This window comes from Staurois parvus, unplaced genomic scaffold (genome assembly GCF_062004578.1).
Source record: "Staurois parvus isolate SC_StPar_1 unplaced genomic scaffold, SC_StPar_1.0 ptg000041l, whole genome shotgun sequence".
Classification (NCBI taxonomy): Eukaryota; Metazoa; Chordata; class Amphibia; order Anura; family Ranidae; genus Staurois; species Staurois parvus.
In genome coordinates this window covers 322,164-345,575 of record NW_028317837.1, presented here as the reverse complement: position 1 = coordinate 345,575, position 23,412 = coordinate 322,164, and the positions used below count along the sequence as shown (strand labels likewise).

Genomic DNA, 23,412 nt, shown 5'->3' with positions numbered 1-23,412 from the left:
TGGAGAAGTAAACCCTCTGAACCGACCAGCCCCAAGAGGACCCGTTTGAAGGTCTCTCCGGGTCTGGCGGGTGTTACACAATGGGGGAGCTTTGTGAGGAACTGTCCCTGTGTGATCACATTTTGCCCTGTCTCTTCTGGTTTTCTCCCCTTTGTAAAGCTGGACATGTTTCACAGACATTCTACACTGTTTGTTTAGGGTAATGAGACCTTGTAGTCTTTCACTTCTAATAGAGTTCATACTGTATTGTTAGTTGTAGGGTTTGTTGTGGGTGGGGAAAACCCGGTGCCAGGCTGTCTGATGGAGGTGGGGTTGAAGCTGTATATACTGAGCTGTGTTTAATAAAGATTCATTCTTTCTTCACCCTACACGAAGTTCCGACTCGTGGTTTTGGGTAGAGCAAAAGGGAGGGTTTTTTAGCTATAATATCTGCTTTGGGACAGTGCTGGAAGACTTGCTGGAAAAGAGGACCATTGGGTGGGACATATTGCTCCGCACGAGGAAGCCCAGGCGGAACGGTTCCGCCACAGAAGCTATTCGATTTTCTTGCATTTTTTGCAAGTTCTTTTTAGTGTTTTAAGTTTCCCTTCTCCCCCTCAAAGATGGCACCATCACTTATCTACCCTCAATCTAACAGCTATTTACTATGACTTTACATGGAAAATTACATACAGCTTACCAATCGCAACCAACCTACACCGCAGTGTTATAAATTTTAACTCTCGCAAAGGGACACACATAGGACTACACCTCTATCAAATAACAAATCATTTAACTACACACCTCAGGAATGGACTATTAAATGATTAACATCACTTCCCTCAATGTACGGGGCCTTAACTCCCCCTTCAAGAGATCGATGCTCTCCAAAGAAATAAAGAAATCCCAAGCCGACATCATCTTCATACAAGAGACCCACTTAGTCACGGGAAAAATACCCAAATTACAACTTCACCACTTCTCCCACACATTTATGGCAACTGAAACCAAAAAGAAGAATGGAGTTCTCACCGCTATTAAAGACTCTATTTCACTTAGAACTATTTCGAGCATAGCCAACCCACATGGCCGATATCATATCTTAGTGTGTCAAATAAATGATATGACATACACCCTAGTGAATGTTTATGGCCCAAACAGCAAACAACTGTCCTTTTTCCGCAAGCTTTACAAAACCATATCGCGCCATAAACAAGGCAGACTCATTATTGGTGGCGATTTCAATGTAGTAGGTAATCCGCTCTTAGATTCATCTTCTACTAAAAAACCTACCAAACTTGACTTTAACCATTTCCTACACGATCACGATCTATATGATATCTGGAGATGTCAACATGGCACCGAGAGAGATTACACCTACTACTCCCCTCCTCACCTCTCATATTCGAGAATCGACAATTTCATCACTGACAAGTGGACATTACAACACGTGAGATCATCCAAAATCGGAACCATAACTTGGTCAGACCACGCTCCGATCAGTATATCCTTGGAAGACGACACACGCTCTGCAATCCCACCTATTTGGAGATTGGATTCTTCACTTCTGAAAAGCCCAGAAAACCAGAAGCATATCCTAGACGCCCACAAACTCTTTTTCGAAACGAACTCTACCCCGGATATCTCAATCACTACACTTTGGCTGACATACAAAGCCTACATGAGAGGTATCCTCATACAATTGAAATCCCGCATAAATAGACAGAGATCCCAACAAATTGCCCAACTACTGACCTCAATCCGTTTACATGAAACAATCAACAAACAGACCCCGAACCCTTCCACATCCGCGACCCTAACTTTAGAAAGAAACAAACTACGTACTATTTTACTCCAAAATTATGATACTAATCTTCAAAAAACTAAAACCAAATTCTATGCTCTTGGAAATAAGGCAAACTCACTCCTTGCTAAAATTGTCAAACAAAAGAGAATCAAAGCTAAAATCTCCACAATCCAACACCCTAACACTCACACCACATTAACTAATCCGCAAGATATAGCCAATGCTTTTGCAATATATTACCAAAACCTATACAATATAAAAGATGACTCAAATACAATCCAGCCAACGACTCTCTCCATTGGCGACTTCCTACAGAACATAAATCTCCCATGCATCACCCCTTCCCAACTTGAATCGCTTTTGGTACCGATATCACCACCAGAAATTAAGAAAGCCATAAACACTCTCCCCTTAAACAAATCACCAGGGAATGACGGCTATACTAATGAATTTTACAAGTCACTAGAACCCAATCTTACCTCTCACCTATCTGCACTCTATAACCATGCCGCAACTAATGGGGAATTCCCCTCTGACATGCTACAGTCTGTAATAACTACTATCCCTAAACCGGGCAAAGACCCCCAGTTAATAAAAAATTACAGACCAATCTCTTTACTCAATAGGGACATAAACATTTACGCCAAAATAATTGCCCTACGATTACTTCCATATTTACCCACATTAATCCATCCAGATCAAGTGGGATTTATACCTGGTAGACAGGCTCCTGACGCTACAAGACGAATCATCTCCCTAATACACCCTCTTGAGACCAAAAAACAACCCTCCATCCTCCTATCACTAGATGCGGAAAAAGCATTTGATCGAATCCACTGGCAATTTATGAACCTTACTTTACAAAAATTCAGAATAACAGACTGGATGCTTTTGGCAATTCTCTCTCTCTACTCCAAACCCACTGCCAGAGTACTGACCAACGGTACACTCTCACAGCCTTTCTGCATATCAAACGGCACCAGACAAGGATGCCCTCTGTCCCCCATAATTTTTGCCTTACTTATTGAACCATTAGCAACCAATCTTAGAAGCGACCCAGCCTTCATGGGAATTAAACTTCACCAATATGAACACAAACTTAGTCTCTTTGCAGACGATATTATCCTTATGATTACGAACCCTTATAATTCACTTCGCTCAATACGTACACATATACGCAGATACGCAGATGTTTCATACTACAAACTTAACGAACCTAAATCATCTATACTAAACCTACACACACCTATTGAAACCCAAGCCTTAATATCCACACATTTTCCCTTTACATGGGAAACACATAGCATACCCTATCTAGGGATCAAACTCACTGCAACTACTAACCAACTCTACACAACTAATTTCAAACCTTTACTGGAAACCATTCCTCAAGAACTAAAATGCTTACGCACAACCTCACTATCGACTCTAGGCAGAGTAGCAACGGTGAAAATGTGCATATTACCTAAAATACTATATATATTTCGGACGCTTCCTATACCACTCACACACACCTTTTTCGCTAAACTTCAATCTCTAATAAACAAATTTCTATGGAACTCTAGCAGACCCAGATGCTCTGCGAATCTACTACTACGCCCTCCCTCCAGAGGTGGAGCAGGTCTTCCTCACTTGAAATCATACTACCAAGCAGCTTTACTAGACCAGCTTTTCTTCTGGTGGCACCCTACCAAAGAAAAGATATGGACCAAAATGGAAACCTCCTTGGGCCTACCACACGCAATAACAGACATACTATTCATACCCAGAGCAGTTCTACCTAAAACCCTGCAAACACACCCCTGCATACAGGCTTCTCTAAATGCTTGGTTTGATTTCTCAACCCGCGCTCAAGGCAACACAAGCAATGTGAAAAGCCCCACTCCCCTGACGTCCTTACACTTCATCACTCCTCACCTAAATATATCATCATGGAGAAGCTGCGGTATACTTTACATAAAAGACATTTACACGAATCATAAATTAGACTCATTCTCTGTTATCCAGCGGAAATTTCATCTTCCTGATAGGGAACAATATACCTATATGCGCATAGCCCACTCCATTAACACAGCAAAAATACCAATAGAAATAGAGACTCCTGCTACTACACAGAATTTCTATCAAAGGAAACAGTATCCTAAGAAAGGAATTTCGACCTTCTATTCACTCATTACCGAGACACAATTTACTACACATACTTCTTCCTTAATCAATTGGGAGCAGAATCTTTGCCAAACAATAACCCCATACATTTGGGAAAAAACATTTGCCATCACCTTTAAAGCTTCCAAATGTAGTTCCCATTGGGAAACATACTTAAAAATACTACATCATTGGTATCTAACCCCAACTAAATTAGCCCTCTTTTACCCTCAACATACGAACACCTGCTGGAGACATTGCGGAGAAAAAGGAACACTTCTCCACATCCTTTGGGCATGTAAATCGCTCAAGTCATACTGGAATAAAGTATTCCAGATAATTTCCTTACTCTCTGGAACTTTAGTAACTCCAAATCCCGCCTTGGCGCTTCTACACATTGGAATAGATGCATTCCCGATAAACGTACGCACCATAATCATCCACATCTTAGCAGCTGCAAAAACTAACATCACCAGACTATGGAGATCCATCACCGTCCCTTCAGTGTCCCGCCTCATATCTGACCTTAACCTCCAATGTGCAATGGAGAGCAGAATAGCAATTTATAATTCCTCCCTCCACAAATTTACAAGTCATTGGTCGCGATGGTTAAACAATCCCAGATGCGTAATAACATGATTACTATCTGTAATGGATATAATACTCCATAACAGTACTTCATTGGTGCTCTTCCTCTTCCCCCCCTCCCCCCTCTCCATGTTTTCTCTTACGTTCCACCCCTCCCTCAATTTCATATTCCCCCCAATATTTACACCTCACTAGTTTTCTTGAACGGTTCACAACAGACCAAGCATACCTCTCATGTAAATAAATTAAGGATACACAGGCTCCCCGGCCACTAGGTGGGGAGCCTTCTCTTGTCTCTTAACTTTCCTTTCCATATCTCAATTTCTCCAAATGTGAATCGAACAAGACTGATCATTGCATTTTACCTTGTTTTTTTCTTCTTTGTATGTTAAAATTTCAATAAAAACATTTGAATATAACATGGAATGCTAAATCTACATTGTCATATTTTCTACAGATCACATCTCAGCTACTCACATCTTACATGCACGTTACATATAGGATATGTTTTATAACAAAGTAGAACATATCACTTGTTTTCAGAATTAAAAAATAAAACCCCCCCAGTGGTGTTTAAATATCACCAAAAGAAAGCTCTTATGTCAATTTAATTTGTGTACAGTGTAGCATGACCGCACAATTGCCAGTTAAAGCAGTGCAGTGCTGAACAGCAAAAAAAATGCCCTGATCATGAAGGGGGTAAAACTTTCCAAAGCTGAAGGAGGTTATAAATCTTGCTGTCATCCTACGCAGTTTGGTTTCATTTTCTTACATTTCACAGGCTGCCGTTCTTCTGAGTTCCACAAGGTGGTGATCACACATATACAGAGACAGGAAGTGATGTCAGGTACAGACAGGAAATGTTGTCAGGTACAGATGTCAGGGATGTCAGACAGGAAGTGATGTCGGTCACAGACGGGAAGTGAGGTCAGGTATATTCAGGAAGTGAGGTAAGTTACAGACAGGAAGTGAGGTAAGGTACAGACAAGAAGTGATGTCAGGCACAGACAGGAAGTGATGTCAGGTACAGCCAGGAAGTGAGGTCAGGCAAAGACAGGAAGTGATGTTGAGCACAGATGGGAAGTGATGTCAAGTACAGAATGGAAGTAATGTCAGGTACAGACGAAAAATGATTTCAGGCACAGACAGGAAGTGAGGTCAGGTATATTCAGGAAGTGAGGTAAGTTACAGAAAAGTGATGTCAGCTATAGACAGGAAGTGATGTCAGGCACAGACAGGAAATTATGTCAGGAACAAACGGGAAGTGATGCCAGGCACAGAGGGGAAGTTATGTCGGGCACAGACAGGAAGTGATGTCAGGCACAGACAGGAAGAGAGTTCAAGCAAAGAAAGGAAGAGATATCTGGCTCAGACAGGAAGTGATGTCGGGAACATACAGGAAGTGATGTCGGGCACAGACAGAAAGTGATGTCGGGCTCAGACAGGAAGTGAGGTCAGGTATATTCAGGAAGTGAGGGAAGTTACAGACAGGAAGTGATTTAAGTTACAGACAAGAAGATGTCAGGTACAGACAGGAAGTAATATCAGGCACAGGCAGGAAATGGGGTCAGGTATATTCAGTAAGTGAGGTCAGTTATAGACATAAAGTGATGTAAGGTAAAGAAAAGAAGTGATGTCAGGCACAGACAGGAAGTGAGGTCAGGTACAGACAGGAAGTGATGTCAAGCTCAGACAGGAAGTGATGTCAGGTATATTCAGGAAGTGAGTTACAGACAGGAAGTGATTTAAGTTACAGACATAAAATGATGTAAGGTACAGAAAAGAAGTGATGTCAGGAACAAAGGGGAAGTGAGGTCAGGTACAGACAGATAGTGATGTTAGGCACAGACAGGAAGTGAGGTCAGGCAAAGACATAAAGCGATATCGGGAACAGGCGTGAAGTGAGGTCGAGCACAGACAGGAAGTGAGGTTAGGTAAAGACCTAAAGCGATGTCGGGAATAGATGGGAAGTGAGGTTGGGCTCAGACAGGAAGTGAGGTCAGGCTCAGACAGGAAGTTATGTCAGGTATATTCAGGAAGTGAGGTAAGTTACAGACAAGAAGTGATGTCAGGTACAGACAGGACATGATGTCAGGCACAGACAGGAAGTGAGGTCAGGTATATTCAGGAAGTAAAGTCAGATACAGACAGGAAGTGATGTTCGGCACAGACCGGTAGTATATTCAGGAAGTGATTTAAGTTACAGACAGGAAGTGAGGTCGGGCACAGAAAGGAAGTGATGTCAGACACAGACAGGAAGTGATGTTGGGAACATACAGTAAGTGATGTCAGGCACAGACAGGAAGTGATGTCAGGCACAGATAGGAAGTGAGGTCAGGTTTATTCAAGAAGTGAGGTAAGTTACAGACAGGAAGTGATGTCAGGCACAGACAGGAAGTGATGTCAGACACAGATTTGAAGTCCGGTCAGGCGCAGACAGATAGTGATGTTAGGCACAGACAGGAAGTGATGGGCTCAGACAGAAAGTGAGGTTAGGTATATTCAGGAAGTGAGGTAAGTTACAGACAGGAATTGATGTCAGGAAAAGACAGGAACTGATGTCAGAAACAGACGGGAAGGGAGGTCAGGTACAGACGGTAAGTGATGTCAGGAACAGACGGTAAATGATGCCAGGCACAGAAAAGAAATGATGTCAGGCAAAGACAGGAAGTGATGTCTGGCACAGACAGGAAGAGATGTCAGGAACAGACAGGAAGTGATGTCAGATACAGACAGGAACAGATGTCAGGCACAGACAGGAAGTGATGTCAGGCACAGACAAGAAGTGAAGTCAGGCAAAGACAAAGTGATGTCGGGCACAGACGGGAAGTGATGTCAGGCACAGACAGGAAGTGATGTCAGGCACACACAGGAAGTGACATCAGGCACAGACAGGAAGCTCCATGTGGGAGGAATTATAGAGGAGACGTTGCTGGAAGTGTGAGCAGAGGAGGTAATGAGATTGTATTTGATCATATCTCCCATCACTCTCCCTTGTGTGACACCATATTTCTCTGTCCCTCTTTGCCCTGTAAATGTCCCTCTTTTCAGTGTGATGTACACACAGACATATGAACAGACAATAGAACGGCCCAAAGTCTTCATATGGCTCTCAGATTTCCCTCAGATTTCACATTATTTCCTGTATTGAAGTGAAAACTCGGATAGAAAAGAAAAGTAATAGTGAGATCAGACATAAGTGGGTGTCACTGATCACATTGTCCCCAAACGTCACCCCAGATAAACGTTTTCCCGGTCAGGCTCCGGTCACACCAGGAACTGCACGTTTCTCATGACTCCCCACATGTGCGGTTACATGCGTTCGCAGGACGTTTTTATAATCGGGAAGGACAGGTAATCAGAGGAGCCAGACTTGTATTTTGCTCCCAGAGTCACATTTATGTGCATTGCATTGCGTTTACTCACATTTACATGCGTTTATGCGCTCACAAAATCAGAAGATTAAAGTGGTTGTCAAGGTTCAGAATTTTTAAATAACAAACATGTCAAACTTACCAGCTCTGTGTAATGGGTTTGCACAGAGCCTCCAGGATCCTCCTCTTCCCGGTTCCCCCTACCAGCGCTCCAGGCAAGATGCTTACTTTGGGGCACTCATGTGTGCTCACTCCCGAGCCGCCTCTATATAACTATGAGAAACACAGAGCACGGTCTGACCCACCCCCACTCCCTCCTCACTGGCTGCAGTATCTCAGCCAATGAGGAGTCAGAGACCCTGGAGAGCTTCTATTTTTGTGCACAGTGCTGGATCGGGATCAGATAAGTATAAGGGGGAGGAGCATCACACTGAAGGTAAAAAACCTTCAGCCTCTAGATCCTCCCTCTTTAACCCCTCGCCTACCGGGCACTGTCACCCCCTTCCTGTCCGGACCAATTTTCAGCTTTCAGCGCTCTCGCACTTTGAATGACAATTGCGCGGTCATGTAACATTGTAGCCATATTAAATGTTTATCATTTTTTCACACAAATAGAGCTTTCTTTGGTGGTATTTAATCACCGCTGGGGGGAGGGGAGTTATAAACAAAAAAAAGAGAAAAACATTTGAAAAAAAAGCTTTGCTTTGTTTCTATTATAAAATTTTGCAAACAGGTAATTTTTCTCCTTCACTGATGTGCATTGATGAGGCGGCACTGATGAGGTGGCAAGGATAGGCAGCACTGATGTGCATTGATGAGATGGCAAGGATAGGCAGCACTGATGTGCATTGATGAGGCACCACTGATAGGACGCACTGATAGCCATCACTGATGAGATAGCAATGATTGAAATAAAATAAATAAATAAATTGGCAGCACTGATGGGCGCTGATAGGCTGCACTGACGAGGTGACACTGGGGGGCATTGATGAGGAGGCACTGATATGCAATGATGGTCCCTGATAGGCGGCACTGATGGGTGGCGCTGACATCCCTGACTGGCAGCACTGCTGGGTGGCACTTGCAGGGGGCACTGATGAGTGGCACTGCTGGATCCTGGTGGGAGGCACTGCTGGGCAGCACTGCAAGGCACTGATCATGAGGGCCCTGATGATCAGTGCTGATATACGCTTTGATAGCTGCTGGTTACCGATAACCAGCAACTGTATTTATTGCTTGATCTGCTCTGTTATTGGATACAGCTGATCACGTGATAAAAGGCCACATCATCACATGATCAGTTGTGTCCGTAGGGCTCAGTGATCACGGATGTCGCCAGGTGCTCACCCCTGGGGGTGCGCTGGAGGGCATGTTCTGGAAGGACGTCATATGATGCCCTTCCAGAACTGGGTAACCAGGGGTATAGCGTGGTCACCAAGTGGTTAAAGGCTCACCAATCCCACATCTTAATCTTTAATGTGCACCTGTATGGAGATCCCTCTTTGGATGTGATGATCCCTCTGCACTGTGCTGGACCGGTGGATGCCTAATTGGAGGAGCTGCAGCTATATAACCCAAGCAGGCCGACGCATGGATTTTTTATTTAATTTTTGCATTTTTCAAAATCTTTTGATAAAAATTAGATCTGCAAAATACCGTGCCTCTGATCAAATACTTTGGGGTGTTTACTTTCTAAAACGGGTCATTTGGGAGGTGTTTGAACATTCCTGGCAATTCAGGACCTCTGAAACTGGGATAGGTAGTAAGGAAGCTAAATATGATCTTTGAAAGCCTGAACGTGGTCATTAGATTTTGGACCCCTGTACGTGGCTAGACTTCCAAAAATGCTCTCATATGTGGAATCCCCAGAAGTAGCAGAATGTGTGTTGGGGGTGTAATTCCACATATATCCATGTCTTGTGTGAGAAATATCTCGTCTCTGACAACTTTGTGTAAGAAAAATAAAATCTTGCATGCACTCAACATGCCTCTCTGCAAACACCCACACCCCATATACAAAGGGCCTAAGAGATACCATCAGCTTGTGTCCCATTCCACCAGACTCCTAAAACTGGAAGAGGACATTTTTGGGGGGAAGTGTTGTAGAAGAACCCAGACCACGGTATTGTGCGGTGAAAATATCATCCAACTTTATTCATCATATATTTGTGACACTTTAACAACAGAAGGAAAGACATAGATTGTTTACATTTCAAGGATCTATTTATACCATTTATATCATCTATGCTAATAAACCGATTAACATATGACACGCCCCTCGTTAAAACCAGCCCCGCCCACCTATGTAACCCTCTAAACCTCCAAATCCCTGTAACTTCCCAGAAGACACTTTCATCTTTTATCCATAACAAGCTGATTGGGTACAAGAGAACCCCGAGCCCCTCCTGCTCATTCCCACACAACAAGTCCATGTCACCATCTACAAGGTGAGAGGACCTGAAGGAGAACAAGACCATGACCACCAGGACCATCGCCTGACTGAAGCCATGCTCACATTTCTTTCTAATGCTGCTTCTATGGTCTACTCAGATACAGATTTGGCAGATGTACATTCGTGTCTTCAAGGAGCTGATCAAACATGATCTGTGCTTGACCATCTTTTTTGGCATCCAGAGGTGACATTAGGGGTCTGATAGACCTCTTGTGTTTCTGTAAAGAGGACCTGTGACCAGCAATATGTTATCACATGCGAGGCTATTAACCCCCTATATGGCAATAAAAAAGTTCAGAGAAAGAAAAGTGTAAAGTAACACACTGTAAATGAAAAAACACACAAAACACTTTTTAAAGCCCCCAGTTCCCGTATACATGAGCAATTGCAAGGGTTGGGTGCGGTTATGTAGGAAAACATCAATCACACTACACATTGTACATATCTCTGCACACACCAGAGGGAGAGGAATAACTCTAGGGCCATCATTCATGGTTCACTATATAAACTGATGACCTGTAAAGGCTTTTAAAGCTTCACCTATGGACAATTTCTGGTACTGAAGTTTGTCACCATTTCACAAATACGCACAATTTTGGCAAGTTTGGTATGTTTGATATCTATATACTTGATGTAAACACAATATTTTACATTTCACCAAACAAATTGTGTCATATATTGTTTTTTTTGCGTATTAAAATGATCTTTAGTGGGGTTTTTTACAGAAAATATGCATTTGATAAACAGATGTGCTAATATCCTGTGAGATAGAAAATGGAAACTACCACCATTATAGTCTCTGCTTTAGAAAATAAAACATGTTTGCGGGTTTAAAGTAATCTTCTGTTCTAAAATGTGAATTTAATCATGTGCATAAAAAAGCAAAGCCACCATATTACTCAACCAAGTTCCACCTAACCCCATCCAACAAAATGGATCCCACTTCCCCCCACCCAGGTGACTGTTGGAACTCCTTTACCTTGTGTAGATATCTCCTTCTGAGATCCTCATGATCTAAAAAAAATGTGCAACACTCTCTGACACCAGTTTTTAGACTCCACCTTGAGCTTCTGAGAGATAGTCAGCTGCCATGCAGTTCTGTGACACCACCTTAGGTGATGGAGCCACTTCTGCTGTCAGCTCTGCTATACCATCAATGGTGTCATTGGTTATCTGATCCATGACTCCAGTACACCGGTTCATCTTACTTATCTTAGATTACTTAGATTCCCCATCCCGTCTATGAAGGGCTCACTGCATAAAACATCTCCACTCCAGAGAAAATGTTTCTTCTCACTGGAAGGCCAGGGGAGTATTGGGAGAAATTGAGGCTTTCCCTTACAGATATGGGGGAGGGGCAACATCACCTAAAGTACAGCTATGGGTGGAATTGAAGGGAAGCCATTTTAGGGCGCTCCTTCTACACAGGAAGTAATATCATCTGGAAGGACTAGGCAATTGGACCAATGGGGATTAAACATTCTGCAATACATTGAGACACCATGAAATGTTAATGGCCTGTGATTGGCTCTCCTATTGTTAGTGAAGTGAGACTCCCCTTGTCGGTGTCATTAATGGAAAGAAACCATGTGAAATGTTTCCCCCAAATCCAAAAGGTGACCCCCCCATGGGTAGGTAGCCATCCTACTATTCCTGATATGAGTTTGTAGTCCCTGCTACTACAGGAAACATGCGGGCGATCATTTACACCTTTTACAGCAGGACAGTAAATATCAGAACACAATTCAAACATCAGACCAACAGCAGGAAGTCTGCTAACTGAATGTGTAATGCAATCTGTCATTAGCATTCCCAGAGTTCTCTCTGCAACATAGTTGTATCAGCTGTTGGTCCTGTCTGTAGATCTGTTATTTTCCCACCTTCTGTAACAGGGTGACAACCCTGATCATTCTGCAGGAACATTACACAGCAGCGTTGTCACCCTGTACAGGGAAGTCTTAGATAGATTATAAGTAAGACACACAACAAGTAAAGCCCAACTTCAGCTAACGCTTCTACAGCAGTTACAGCAACAGGTTCTCTATAAGGTCCAACCCCCCATATGAATGACAACTGACAGTTGTGAGCACCCCCAGCAGTGTTATAGGATTTGCCCCAACCCCTCCAACTGCCATTTTTCCCAAAAGACTTGGCCTTCTACAGGAAGTAGACAAAAAATATCTACTGGGAGGGACAACAAAACATAAAATAATAGGAGACTCGGAAAAACAAAACCTGCTCTGCTAATGACAGATTTCATTATTAATGTCATTATTGATTTTGCCCATAGTTACACTTTGGTGCCAACGTTGTAATATTTCCAGGGAGAAGAAGTTTTCTTTACAAACTTTACACCAAAAAGAGATGTGTGCACTCAGAGTGATTATTGTGAACCCCAATCAGAGGAATGTCAGTCCCCCGGAAGAAGTGGTAGGAATATGACCGCACACTCAGCACTTTGTAAGTTCAGATCTCTGGCAGTTGCATTGTGTGATTAGTCTATGGAGAGGAGTAATAGCTGGAAAGAGAAAACATGGAACAAGGATTTCTGATCTTCACCTGATGGAATCCCATTTGGCAGAACCACATGGAACACAAGTGGCCAGCTGGGCTTACGTTTTACTGCTGAATACATCCCCTAAATCAGCAGTAACTCAGTATTGGAAGGCCTGCATCAGCTTGGGATGTTGTTTTCTCACTGAACAGAGACTTCTTTCTAGCTGGTGTCACAGACACAGACCTGCCTGAAAGGTTGTCATCCATGAGAGGATATCCTACAACCTCACAAACACCCCCTTTCCTCTCTGATCACAATCTCATCACCTTCACAGTCTCCTCATCTTCAAACACTTATCCCTCCAATCAGCAATCACCTGCAGAAACCTTCACAACTTGAACCCTTCTCCCTTCCACTCTGCAACTGACCAACTCTATGACAGAATCTCTCCCCTGTCCTGCCCTGACCTGGCCACTGCTGTATACAACAGTTCACTTTCATCCACATTAGACTCACTTGCTCCTCTAACCACACGAAGCATCAGGCCCCGCCCATTACAACCTTGGCAGACTGACAACACCAGAGATCTTATAGACATAGTCGTGTGCTGGAGCGAATGTGGCGTAAAACCAAATCTCACCAAGCATTCACCCGATATAAATCTGCTTTCTTCACATACAATTCCTCCCTCCATACTGCCAGACAAGCCTACTTTGTCACTCTCATCAATACCTTGTCATCCAGTCCTCGCCGTCTCTTCTCTACTTCTAACTCTCAACTTTCTCCACCTCCACCCAGTACCTCACTCACTGCTCACGAGATTGCAAATCATTTCAAAAATAAGATTGACACAATTCATAGGAGAATCTCCACTGCACAGACATCCATCCCACTTAGCATACCTTATACTAAACCTCCCTCAACACTTTCCTCTTCTGACCTTCCTACTACCGAAGAGGTCACTAAGGTTTCTCAGAAGCCCGTCTCACTACCTGCCCCCTGGATCCTGTACCCTCACAACTACTACGGTCAGCCTCTTCTTCCATCCTATGCTCCCTCACTCACATCTTCAATCTCTCCCTCTCTACTGGTGCCTTCCCCTCCCCTCTAAAGCATGCGCACATCACTCCCATACTTAACAAGCCCTCCCTGGACCCCACCAACCTGAACAACTTAAGACCCATCTCCCTGCTGCCATTTACCTCTAAACTATTACAACGCTTAGTCTACAATCGCCTGAGCTCCTCCCTCACCGACAACAACCTTCTTGACCCTTTACAGTCTGGCTTTCGCTCACTACACTCCACTGACACTGCCCTACTAAAACTCACTAATGATCTACTAACTGCTAAAACCAATGGCCACTACTGCGTACTCATCCCAACCAATGGTCACTACTCCGTACTCATCCCAACCAATGGCCACTACTCCGTACTCATCCCAACCAATGGCCACTACTCCGTACTCATCCCAACCAATGGCCACTACTCTGTACTCCTCCCAACCAATGGCCACTACTCTGTACTCCTCCCAACCAATGGTCACTACTCCGTACTCCTCCCAACCAATGGCCACTACTCCGTACTCCTCCCAACCAATGGCCACTACTCCGTACTCCTCCCAACCAATGGCCACTACTCCGTACTCCTCCCAACCAACGGCCACTACTTCGTACTCATCCCAACCAACGGCCACTACTCCGTACTCATTACAACCAACGGCCACTACTCCGTACTCATCCCAACCAACGGCCACTACTCCGTACTCATCCCAACCAACGGCCACTACTCCGTACTCATCCCAACCAATGGCCACTACTCAGTACTCCTCCCAACCAATGGCCACTACTCTGTACTCCTCCCAACCAATGGCCACTACTCCGTACTCCTCCCAACCAATGGCCACTACTCCGTACTCCTCCCAACCAACGGCCACTACTTCGTACTCATCCCAACCAACGGCCACTACTCCGTACTCATTCCAACCAACGGCCACTACTCCGTACTCATCCCAACCAACGGTCACTACTCCGTACTCATCCCAACCAACGGCCACTACTCCGTACTCATCCCAACCAACGGCCACTACTCCGTACTCATCCCAACCAACGGGCACTACTCCGTACTCATCCCAACCAATGGCCACTACTCAGTACTCTTACTACTTGACCTCTCTGCAGCTTTTGATACAGTTGACCATCCCCTCCTCCTCAAAAAACTCAACTCTTTTGGCCTCCAAGACTCTGCTCTCTCCTGGTTCTCCTCCTATCTATTGCAGCGCTCCATCAGCATTACCTATAACTCTGCCTCCTCCTCTTCACTCCCTCTTTCTGTAGGGGTCCCTCAAGGTTCTGTCCTTGGACCCCTATTCTTTTCCATCTACACCTCCTCCCTTTTTCACTTGATAAACTCCCATGGCTTTAAGTACCACCTCTATACTAATGACACACAAATCTATCTTTCTACCCCTTACCTCACCCCTTCAATCTCCTCCTCACCTCGCCCCTTCAGTCTCCTCTCGCATTACTAACCTACTAAGCAACATATCGGCATGGATGTCACTCCACTTCCTCAAACTCAATCTTTCCAAAACTGAGCTCTTAGTATTCCCTCCAGCCTTTGCCCCCCCCCCTGACTTCTCCATCAAGATCAATAACACAATCATCAGTCCCTCCCCTCATGCCAGGGTACTTGGTGTAATCCTAGACTCCCATCTGTCCTTTCAGTCCCAAATCCAATCGCTGTCCAAATCTTGTAGACTTCACCTCCGCAACAGTTCCAAGATACGCCCGTTCTTAACCTCGGAAACCACTAAGCAACTTATTCACTCCCTTGTTATATCTCGCATATTGTAACTCCCTCCTCATTGGCCGACCAAATTGCAGGCTATCCCCTCTTCAGTCTATCATGAATGCTGCTGCCAGACTCATCCACCTTAATAAACATTCTGTATCAGCCACCCCTCTCTGCCAATCCCTCCACTGGCCTCCATTCAGTGTCCTCCACCCCCCTCTGCCAATCCCTTCACTGGTCTCCATTCAGTGTCCTCCACCCCCCTCTGCCAATCCCTCCAGTGGCCTCCATTCAGTGTCCTCAACCCCTCTCTGCCAATCCCTCCACTGGCTTCCCATTGCCCAACGGATAAAATTCAAAACATTAACAATAACATAAAGTCATTAATAACTCTGCCCCAAATTACATCATCAATATTGTCTCCAAATATCACCCAAACCGTACTCTCGGCTCCTCGCACAACCTCCTGCTCTCTAGCTCCCTTGTCTCCTCCTCCCATGCTCATCTCCAGGACTTCTCCAGAGCTTCCCCCATCCTCTGGAATGCTCTACCCCAATTTATCAGACTATTGCCTACTCTGCTCATTTTTAGGCGATCTCTGAAAACCTCTCTCTTCAGGGAAGCCTATCCTGCCCTCAGCTAATAATGGAATATTTTACTCTTCCAACCAATCCATCCCCCACAGTTACTACCTTTTGTACCACTAGCCCCTCCCTCCTAGATTGTAAGCTCTGAGGAGCAGGGTCCTCCAATCCCTCTTGTATTTAACTGTATTGTTGCTGTATTGTCTCCCATTATATTGTAAAGCGCTGAGCAAACTGTTGGCGCCATAAATCCTGTATAAAATAATAATGAGAGGAGATGAAATGTGGAAAGAAGTCATTGATAATGGGAGAGGAGATGGAACATGTAATGGGAGGAGTGGACAAGGTGGGCTTAGCTGGAGACCTCAAGCCTGGCTGATCATGTATCAATAGTCAGAAGAACCTGGAATGGACTCTCCCACTGAGGCTTCAGAGACTTGGTAAGATGACAATAGACCCCATCCTAGTCTCTGGTACTGAGGCAGTGTTGGTCATGTATTACCTCAGGGTCCAGAAATGAAGAAAATGCTTGGAAACACAACTCAGTTGGTGTATCATGAAAATTCATTGCATGTTCATTCAAAGCTCCATAAAAAAAGATAAAGATGATAATCATGAGGGAAGCTGTTCAGTTATTGATACTTATCTTAAAAAATTGTCAAAAGATAAAATATTCAAATCCCTTCTAGTTGTGTATTGATGGACATAAGCACTAAACTCAGTTCATCCAATCATTACATTCCAGTTTGCTCAGATTTTAGTTTGTTTCTTTTAAGGTAACATTTTATCTTTTCCATTCTTCTCTAGCTTGTGGGATGACATTGGGGATGTGAAACTAACTTGTGACACCTGAAACTTCTTTAATATTCCTTTTCTTCCAGAATTTAATCTATGCTGAGATTTGTGAATCCTCCGGTGATAGATTAGACCGGCATTAACTGAAAAAGGTTTGTCACATTGAGAGCATTAAAATGGCTTCTCTCCAGTGTGAATCCTCTGGTGTGTGATAAGATGTGACTTCACTGTAAAAGCTTTATCACATTCAGAACACTGATATGACTTCTCTCCAGTGTGAATCCTCTGGTGTTTGATAAGATGTGACTTCTGTGTAAAAGCTTTATCACATTCAGAACACTGATATGACTTCTCTCCAGTGTGACTCCTCTGGTGTGTGATAAGATTTGACTTCACTGTAAAAGCTTTATCACATTCAGAACACTGATATGACTTCTCTCCAGTGTGACTCCTCTGGTGTGTGATAAGATTTGACTTCACTGTAAAAGCTTTATCACATTCAGAACACTGATATGACTTCTCTCCAGTGTGAATCCTCTGGTGTGTGATAAGACTTGACTTCTGTGTAAAAGCTTTATCACATTCAGAACACTGATATGGCTTCTCTCCAGTGTGAACAATCTGGTGTGTGATGAGATGTGAATTCTGAGTAAAAGCTTTATCACATTCAGAACACTGATATGGCTTCTCTCCAGTGTGAACTCTTTGGTGTACTATAAGGTCTCTCTCACTTGTAAAAGTTTTGTCACATTCAGAACAATGATATGACTTCCCTCCATTTTGAACCTTCTGGTGTGTGATATATTTTCTATCCATTGTAAAATCTCCAAACAAGAAGTAGTATGAAATAACTCCTCTTATGTATATGTGGTTTGGACTTTAGTGTAAAGTAATTGTCACTTCCAGAACACTGAAATTCCTTTTCTCCTGTTGTCCTCTGAGGCTGGATCAATGTGGAAGAGGATCCAAACCATGACTTTTAGAACACAGATATGACTTGTGTCCCGTATGAATCCTCCAGTGAACTGCAGTAAAGACTTTCAGTCAATTAAGACATCCATATGTCTTGTTTTCCATGTGACTCAGCTGTATTCATGAAGACCAACATGACCGAAAACTTGGCTCATCAATCCACCTGTACAAAAAAAACAAAAAAAAACATTAAATTTAAAATTCTATATAAAGGGCTACATAAAGTTGCTTTCTATTTTTAATGTTCATTACTAAATAAATCTTATGAATAGAAAGAATATGTACAGCATTATCTACAGTATTTTTTTCATCAAATAGAGATTATTAATAAAGTTTATAAGTGCGCACAGTATTCCCAACATTCAGCCCAGACAATGGAGTCATACATTCTCACGTATAGGCAGTTGTGGCACTGTTACAGATCATACAGAACAATAACTTGCTTTGTCTATGGTGTCACTTTTACCTTTTATAAACAAATGAACAGAGAAAAGAAGAAACAACCTAGAACAATTCAGCTGTACACGGCAAGTAACTCCCCCCAGTACATACATAGATAGCTGACACCAATCAATGAGGCCTGTGTCTACAGGATCATACCCCAAGTATGGGTCAACCATGTAGTTACCATTCAGTAGGATACAACTGGCCGTTCTCCTTCTATGGGGATAAAAGAGCTAAGATTTTAAAAGCCTATGAAGACCCCGAGGAATATTGAACACCAACATTACAATACTCGTCATATTGTTCCACTTTTTGAATAATTTTGGACATTTCCAAAGCGTGTATCAAATCCCCGACATCACTACAATTGGGGTCATAAGGGGAAATCCCTCCTGTCCTAGCTGAACAATTGAGCTGGAGCCTGAAAACTCTATGCAAAAGAAATGACTGAGTTTCTGTGAAGAGGACAGAGAGATGAGAGGTATGGAGGTCACAATCACCTCCCACCACTCTCTCTTATTTTCTCTGTTTCCCATTTCTTTCTATAAGTCTTCAGTAAGAGTCAAAAGACGGGAATAAATAGATGAGAGATCATTCCTTTCCCACTGGTGCCATCTGAAGCCCATTAACAAATGTGAGAGTGATGTGAAATCTGTATCTGATGGAAGTAGTAACCGATGGATGGTATCTAATGTGTCTACTAAGTCCCACCTGGTAAGATGTTGAAGTTGGGCAGCTATAATTAGAGATGAGCGAATTATTCAAAAATTCGATTCGACTGATTCGGCGAATTTGTGAAAAAATATTGATTCGAGTCGATTATATTCGCTGCAAATTTAACTTATAAAAGGGTGTTTCTAGGCTTCAGAGAGCCTTTATATTAGTGCAGAACACTGTACCTTTAATTTAAATGCCCTTGGAGTCTGCTGGGGAAGAGAAATAATACTGTCAGTCAGTATGACATGCAGATGAGTGCCGTCGATCTTAGAATCAGCGCACACTTCACTCATTTGGGCAGTCACGGGGCCAAAACCAGAGTGTGGAGCCACAGTGTGGCGGTGGAGGCAGCAGCAATGGAAGGCCATACAGCACCCTATCACAAAATGGAACCCACCAACAGTGTAAGGAGACCTGAAAGTGGCACATGGCAGAGTCTGGCGATGAAGTCAGCAGCAATGGGAGGCCGTACAGGGACCCATGACACACTCTGGACCTGGCAGCAGCATGAGGAGGCAGTACAGGGGCCCATGACAGATTACGGGCCTGGCAGCAGCATGAGGAGTCGGTACGGGGGCCCATGGCAGATTACGGGCCTGGCAGCAGCAATGGGAGGCCGTACAGGGACCCATGACACACTCTGGACCTGGCAGCAGCATGAGGAGGTGGTACAGGGGCCCATGACAGATTACGGGCCTGGCAGCAGCATGAGGAGTCGGTACGGGGGCCCATGACACACTCTGGACCTGGCAGCAGCATGAGGAGGCGGTACAGGGGCGCATGACAGATTACGGGCCTGGCAGCAGCATGAGGAGTCGGTACGGGGGCCCATGACACACTCTGGACCTGGCAGCAGCATGAGGAGGCGGTACAGGGGCGCATGACAGATTACGGGCCTGGCAGCAGCAACTTGGACAGGAGGACGTTCAGCTTCTGCACCGTCGGGTGCGTGCTCGCAAACTGTTGTCTCTTGGAAACGGATTCCAAGAAAGACTGCTGACGGAATCCGTGAAGAGGAGTAGCAGGAGAAGGAGCATCTGAACGAGCGGAATATGCCAACAAGCGACAACAGGGGCCCATGACAGATTACGGGCCTGGCAGCAGCATGAGGAGTCGGTACGGGGGCCCATGGCAGATTACGGGCCTGGCAGCAGCAATGGGAGGCCATACAGCACCCTATGACAAAATGGAAACCCACCAGCAGTGTGAGGAGACCTGAAAGTGGCACATGGCAGAGTGTGGCGATGGAGACAGCAGCAATGGGAGGAGGTACAGGGACCCATGAGACACTGTGGACCTGGCAGCAGCATGAGGAGGTGGTACAGGGGCCCATGGCAGATTAGGGGCCTGACAGCAGCAATGGGAGACGCCCGTAATCTGCCAGCACTCTATGACAAAATGGAACACACCAGCAGTGTGAGGAGACCTGAAAGTGGCACATGGCATGACACACTGTGGACCTGGCAGCAGCATGAGGAGGCAGTACAGGGGCCCATGGCAGATTAGGGGCCTGGCAGCAGCTATGGGAGGCCCGTAATCTGCCAGCATCCTATGACAAAATGGAACCCAGCAGCAGTGTGAGGAGACCTGAAAGTGGCACATGGCAGAGTGTGGCGATGGAGACAGCAGCAATGGGAGGGGGTACAGGGACCCATGAGACACTGTGGACCTGGCAGCAGCATGAGGAGGCGGTACAGGGGCCCATGGCAGATTAGGGGCCTGGCAGCAGCTATGGGAGGCCCGTAATCTGCCAGCATCCTATGACAAAATGGAACCCAGCAGGAGTGTGAGGAGACCTGAAAGTGGCACATGGCAGAGTGTGGCGATGGAGACAGCAGCAATGGGAGGCGGTACAGGGACCCATGAGACACTGTGGACCTGGCAGCAGCATGAGGAGGCGGTACGGGGGCCCATGGCAGATTACAGGCCTGACAGCAGCAATGGGAGACGCCCGTAATCTGCCAGCAACCTATGACAAAATGGAACCCAGCAGGAGTGTGAGGAGACCTGAAAGTGGCACATGGCAGAGTGTGGCGATGGAGACAGCAGCAATGGGAGGCTGTACAGGGACCCATGAGACACTGTGGACCTGGCAGCAGCATGAGGAGGCGGTACAGGGGCCCATGGCAGATTAGGGGCCTGGCAGCAGCTATGGGAGACGCCCGTAATCTGCCAGCAACCTATGACAAAATGGAACCCAGCAGGAGTGTGAGGAGACCTGAAAGTGGCACATGGCAGAGTGTGGCGATGGAGACAGCAGCAATGGGAGGTGGTACAGGGACCCATGAGACACTGTGGACCTGGCAGCAGCATGAGGAGGCGGTACAGGGGCCCATGGCAGATTACAGGCCTGGCAGCAGCAATGGGAGACGCCCGTAATCTGCCAGCACTCTATGACAAAATGGAACACACCAGCAGTGTGAGGAGACCTGAAAGTGGCACATGGCATGACACACTGTGGACCTGGCAGCAGCATGAGGAGGCGGTACAGGGGCCCATGGCAGATTAGGGGCCTGGCAGCAGCTATGGGAGGCCCGTAATCTGCCAGCATCCTTTGACAAAATGGAAACCAGCAGGAGTGTGAGGAGACCTGAAAGTGGCACATGGCAGAGTGTGGCGATGGAGACAGCAGCAATGGGAGGCGGTACAGGGACTGTCAGAGCTCCCAGGTATGACCAGAGATGTGTGACTGACGCAGGGAAACGCAGACTTCAGATATGTGATAAACAATATAATTTATTAACACTAACAATACAAACATAAACGCAGTGCAATACTAAACATAATACAGTGCAAACAAACCCAACCAACCACCCACAGATAACAGTACATACAAGCAAGCGTCGTCAGGCAGGCCGGGTCAATATCAATAGGGCAGGTAGGTACAGGGGGAGCAAGCGGAGATTGGTCAGGGTCACAGGCCAGGTTCAGCAGGTAGCAAGCAGCGTAGTACAAAGGGTCAGGCAGAGGGATGGTCAGGGTCACAAGCCAGGGATCAGAACAGGTAGCAAGCAGCGTAGTACAGAGGGTCAGGCAGAGGGATGGTCAGGAGCGAGCCGGGATCAGAGCAGGAGAAGTCAGCAGCAGTTCAGATCAGGCAGGGTCAGCAAAGGAACAGAAACAGGATGCAGGACAGATACAGGGCCCAGGACAAACATAACACCAAGGCAGAGTCTGTGGGTCTGGCCATCCCTTAAATACCCCAGCATCATCAGTTACAGGTGTTAGCTGGCTGCAAAGTTGAGCCTCTGATTGCTGGGAGCACCCCCTGGCCAGCCCTGGTACTGCAGATCAAAAGGCAGGTGAGTCCCACCATTGCTGGCCAGTCCATTCCTGAAAGTACCCCCCCCTCAAGGAGCGGCCTCAGGACGCTCCAAACAGTCCTAGCTGGGAAAAATGTTCCACCGCCCGGGTCTGGTAACTGGCGGGATATCAAAGACTGGCACACCTGGCAGGACTCCGGGCAGCGGTACACCGGGCAGAGGCACATCGGGCAGAGGCACACCGGGCTGGACTCCGGGCAGAGCCACACCGGGCTGGACTCCGGGCAGAGGCACACCGGGCAGAGGCACACTGGGCAGAGGCACACCGGGCAGAGGCACACCGGGAAGAGGCACACCGGGCAGAGGCACATCGGGCAGAGGCACATCGGGCAGGACTCCGGGCAGAGGCACATCGGGCAGAGGCACATCGGGCAGGACTCCGGGCAGAGGCACATCGGGCAGGACTCCGGGCAGAGGCACATCGGGCAGGACTCCGGGCAGAGGCACATCGGGCAGGACTCCGGGCAGAGGCACATCGGGCTGGACTCCGGGTAGAGGCACATCGGGCTGGACTCCGGGCAGAGGCACATTGGGCTGGACTCCGGGCAGAGGCACATCGGATTACCAGGCAAAGCAGCAGGCAGCGGGTCACCGGGCGGAGCAGCAGGCAGCGGGTCACCAGGCAGAGCAGCAGGCACTGGGCCCCCGGGCGGAGCAGCAGACACCGGGCCCCCGGGCGGAGCAGCAGGCACCGGGCCCCCGGGCGGAGCAGCAGGCACCGGGCCCCCGGGCGGGGCGGCCGGCATCGGGCCCCCAGGAGGGGCGACAGGCATTGGGCCCCCAGGCGGAGCGGCGGGCGCCGGGCCCCCAGGAGGGGCGACAGGCATCGGGCCCCCAGGCGGGGCGACAGGAATCGGGCCCCCAGGCGGGGTGACAGGCATCAGGCCCCCAGGTGGGGCGGCGGGCCCCCAGGCGGGGCGACAGGCATCGGGCCCCCAGGCGG

The 23,412-nt window shown here is 46.3% G+C and overlaps 1 pseudogene; it reads right to left on the bottom strand.

The window, feature by feature from the left end:
• The window catches only part of LOC149470501 (uncharacterized), a 205,369-nt pseudogene extending 187,226 nt beyond the window's left edge, over window positions 1-18,143 (bottom strand).
• Window positions 18,144-23,412: the final 5,269 nt, after the last annotated feature.